The sequence below is a fragment of the Rhincodon typus genome, chromosome 7 (assembly GCF_021869965.1).
Source record: "Rhincodon typus isolate 14 chromosome 7, sRhiTyp1.1, whole genome shotgun sequence".
NCBI lineage: Eukaryota > Metazoa > Chordata > Chondrichthyes > Orectolobiformes > Rhincodontidae > Rhincodon > Rhincodon typus.
In genome coordinates, this window is record NC_063338.1 from 32,866,907 (window position 1) to 32,871,592 (window position 4,686).

The 4,686-nt window shown below is 41.5% G+C and overlaps 1 protein-coding gene across 1 annotated transcript in view; it reads right to left on the bottom strand.

The window, feature by feature from the left end:
• The window catches only part of osgepl1 (O-sialoglycoprotein endopeptidase-like 1), an 8,224-nt gene extending 7,775 nt beyond the window's left edge, over positions 1-449 (bottom strand). Inside the window, exon 1 of the mRNA XM_048599120.1 lies at positions 219-449. The gene's annotated coding sequence lies outside the window, so the exon portion shown is untranslated. The remainder of the gene's footprint in view (positions 1-218) is intronic.
• Positions 450-4,686: the final 4,237 nt, after the last annotated feature.

A 4,686-nucleotide genomic window follows, 5' to 3' on the forward strand; every position in this document is an offset into this window, starting at 1 on the left:
ACCAAAGATATATTTCCCTCCCCACCCCTATCTGCCTTCGTAGGGACCGCTCTCTCCGCGATTCCCTCGTCTGCTCCACACTCCCCACTAACCCCACCACCCCGCACCTTTCCCTGCAACCGCCGGAAGTGCTACACCTGACCCTACCCCCCCCCCCCCCCCCCCCCCATCTCCATTCAACGCCCAAAACAAACCTTTCACATTAGACATGGGTTCACCTGCATATCCATCAACTTAGTCTACTGTATCCACTGCTCCCGATGTGGCCTCCTCTACATCAGTGACACCAAGCAGAGACACGTATACCATTTTGCAGAGTATCTGCACCCTGTTCGCGACAAGCAACAACACCTTCAGTCATGAATCATTTCAACTCCCAATCCCTGGGCGACATGTCCATCCTGGGCCTCCTCCAGTGTCACAATGACACCACCCGCAAACTGGAGGAGCAGCACCTCATATTCCGCCTCGGGAGCCTGCAGCCTAATGGCCGAAACGTGGATTTCACCAGTTTTAAAATCTCCCCACACCCAGCCTCATCCCATGTCCAACCCTCCCTCTCATCCCCGCCTCGCTGACTTGACACAACCTGTCCACCTTCTCTCTCACCTATCTGCCCCTCCCACCTCACTAATTGAATCCCCACCACTCCCTACCTGCACTCACCTATCACCAGCCCACCTACCTTCTCCAGCCCTACCCTTCCTCTCTCTTTATTTCTGAGATCTCTCTGCATTTCTGAAGAAGAGTCCCAACCCAAAATGTCAACTTTCCTACTCCTCTGATGCTGCCTGGCCTACTCTGTTCCTACAGCTCCACACTGTATTATCTCTGACTACAGCATCTGCAGTTCTTGCTATCTCTGAGTGAACTATAACTTGGTGTCGTGTAACTTCCAAGTGGAGATGGGGAAACGGTCACGATTGAGATGTTCAAGGTTATGGGGGGGCGCATAGATAGGGTTGTCAGGAAGAATCCTTTCTACTTGGTTGACAGGTCAGTGACCAGGGATGTAGATTTAAGGCAAGGTACGTTTCAGATAGAATGTGGGAATCTGGAACTCACTGCCTGTAAGGGTGGTAGAGGCAAAAAACCACCAAACATTTAAGTAGCACCGTGTGTGGATGCTCACTTGCAATGCCAAGGCATATACGGGTGTGGGTCAAGAACTGGAAAATGGCATTAGAATATTTAAGTGGTTGTTTTTGACTGGTGCAGACGTGATGGGTTAAAGGGCCTTTTTCTGTCCTGAAGATCTCTATGACTTCCTTCTTCCCCCTCCTTTCCCCTATGCCTCTCTTTCTCTCCTGCTTTCCCAAGCCTTCGAGCTACTTGACAAAACTGATTGATGTATTGTCTACACTCCGTGGAAGCTGTCCTTCACCAGTCCTGATTCAATTCAATTAGCATAACCTCCTTCTGCTGTTGGAATTACACAGCAGATTCGACAGGGTCTGAAAAGAGAAGTTCTGTTCATGTGCTGACTTACCTGCTCCACATTTCCAACAATTTATGTTGTTTACAACATTTACAGACTTTCTTTCTATTCAGGTCTCTCTTAGTATCAGCATTGCTCAATGCAAATTAATTCATGTTGGTGTTGGCAAAATGTTCTTGCATGTTGAGACAACAAGGTGCAGAGCTGGATGAACACAGCAGGCCAAGCAGCATCATAGGAGCAGAAAAGCAGAAACGTCAGCCTTTCCGCTCCTATGATGCTGCTTGGCCTGCTGTGTTCATCCAGCTCTGCACCTTGTTGTCTCGGATTCTCCAGCATCTGCAGTTCCTACTATCTCTGTTCTTGCATGTTGTTCAGTTTCTACTATTTTAAATGTATACATTGAGGTTCTAGAACCATTTATTATTCCAAGTTATGAACAAAACGTACCCCTAGGTTTAGAAGCCGTAATCTATCTCGAATTAACCCAACTTCTAAACGTACACTCAAAAACTAGAGCTAGTATTTGCTTTCAGCTGTCTCAGCCAATCATTGAACATTCTTTGCTAAATATTCCTACTTTGCTCTCAACCACTGAGATAATTTTCTATATTTCTATATTACTTCAACATTTGCATGTTGCTCCACTGTGTTAAACCTTAGCATTTTTCTTTTTGAAGGGCATCACATGAATTTAAGTACTTGGTGTATTGACACAGACCAAGATTGAAATATTTCCAATTCATATGAAAACCTATCAGCATATCAACAACATACATTCAGTTTGCATAGACACTCACATATGTACTCACTCCTATATACACATAGATACAAACATGTACCCACTTTCTCACTGAATTGCACATCTACAGACTGACACTCAGTCATGCACACTAGGGTTGCATTAGTAATGTAGTGTCTTTGTAACTAGACTAATAAATTAAATAATGCAAGCAAATCTCACCATGACAGTTGGAGAATTTGAATTTTTTTTTAAGGTACTTCAAATCAAATTTGTTCTCAGGTATCAGATTATCCTAAAGAAATCAGTTCACTTTTGTCCTTCAAAGAAGGAAATTGTCACCCTTAACCGGTCTGACCAAACATGCCTCTTGCTTCTTTTCTACTAGCTGGGTCAAAATTCTAAAGTTCCTTACTTTACGACATTGTTAAACACATAGTACAAAATGACTCAATTCCCCCATACTAAAATAAAGTGATAACTTCAAACTGGAGTAGCAAAGATCTTGTGCATGGTTTTTAAACAAAATCACACTGGATGTTTGAGATAACAAGGTGTAGAGCTGGATGAACACAGCAGGCCAAGCAGCATCAGAGGAGCAGGAAAGCTGACGTTTCGGGTTTGGACCCTTCTTCGGAAAATCACACTGGATGTTTGATTTTTTTTAAAAAATCTATTTTTCCTGATGCACTTTAGGAACAACATTTATGTTGTGTTTCAATAGTCTCTGTAAAGGAACTTGATTAGTCCTTTGCATTCTATCATTCAATTTATATGAGATCTTGTGGTTTGGAACGGAGCCTACTTAAGCCAACAGTGAGGAATTGAATTCCTTTTTGCAAGCCTACGTGTCAGTTCACATAACACTGGCAGGAAACAAAATATCTGACAACTCATGTTCACATATTGGTAAACACTTATCTTTAGCAGTACAGGGGCACGCAGCTACATTTGACTGGAAATCTTAGTGTATGTAACTTAATCTAGCTCACTGCAAAGCATAATCAAAATGTTATTTTTGGGAAGAGAGTGGGAGGGGTTGGCTCATTTTCAAAATCTTGCCTGATTCAGCAATGGAAAGCTAAACTGTCTATCAAATAATAGACTCAAACTAGGTAAATAACAAAATGTTGCAACTGGTTTTAAACTTATTACAAATTATTAAGTGTTATTAAGAACGACATGTCACGTGTAATATTTTATTAGTCTCATAGATCTGAATTTGATAGCTTTCCAATTTCTTTTACCAATAATATACTTGAAATTCTATGGTTTGGAGTGTAGCCTTGTTGAACCAACAATCTCACTTTTTCTCTAGTTCTCCTTTTGATAAACTTTGTGTCGCTGTTGATACTATTGTTAATATTATGTAACAGCCTGCCCATCCCTCTTATTGTTTACTATATTGGGAGTAATGTCAATCTAAGTAAAATCTGAGTTACTATAAATATACTTTGAGTAGCCAATTTGACAGGTGGACTGAAGTCATTTGAGATGCTTCAGTGCACATAAGTTATTCTGGGATACCTCCAATACAATTCAGCTCTGTGAGAATCTTTCCACTATAGTATAGCCATTTGGGGCGTCTTCTAGTACACTATAACTATTTGAAAGTTGCCCTATAGGCCACAATGTCCATTTGGAGTTTCTTCAGTACATTGCTGTTTCCATCGTGTACTGCAGTTAATTGACATCCTTGTTGTATTTTGTTTCACAGCTTTATAAATTTACATTGCAACTTTGATCTAATTTCATTTATCGACTTTAAAAATTAATATGCAGTAATCAAAAGCAAGCTGGGAAGTAGAGTCATAGTGTCATACAGCACAGAAACAGATCCTTCGTTCCAACTTGTCCATGCCAACCAGGTTTCCCAAACTAACACATACCATGGAAAGTCTAGAGAAGCTGAGATTAGTTGTCTTTGAGCACTGCAGGTTGAAGAATGATTTTATCAAGGTGTGGAATTTTTTGTGGCAGTTTTATCTGTGCAGGGAGAAATTTATTTCCAGTGCAAGATAGTTGGTAATCACAGAACACAACTTAAAGTATGTGGCAAAAAAATCCAAGGGAGCAGATGAGGAGAGACTATTTTACTCAGTGAGTTCTGATGATCTGACGGATGTTATCTGAATGCCTGTTGGAAGCAGATCCAACAGTAACTTTCAGAAGTGATTTGGACTTTTCCTTAATAAGGAATTGCTTTCAGGGATAAGGAGCAAGGAGTGGGGCAGATTGTCAGCATTATAGGGCCTTGGGTATTGTTGCTGTCGTTGTTGTTATTATTGTTGTTGAATCAAGAGGCTTAGGGGTTCAGATACACAATTCTTTGAAAGTTGCATCATGGGTAGACAGGGTGGTTAAGAAGGCAGAGAGCACGCTATGCCTTCATTGCTCAGGCCATTGAGTATAGGAGTTGGGACGTCATATTGAGGTTCAACAGGATGTTGGTGACGCCATTTTTGGAGTACTGTGTACAGTTGCGGATGCCCTGCTGTAGGAAGGA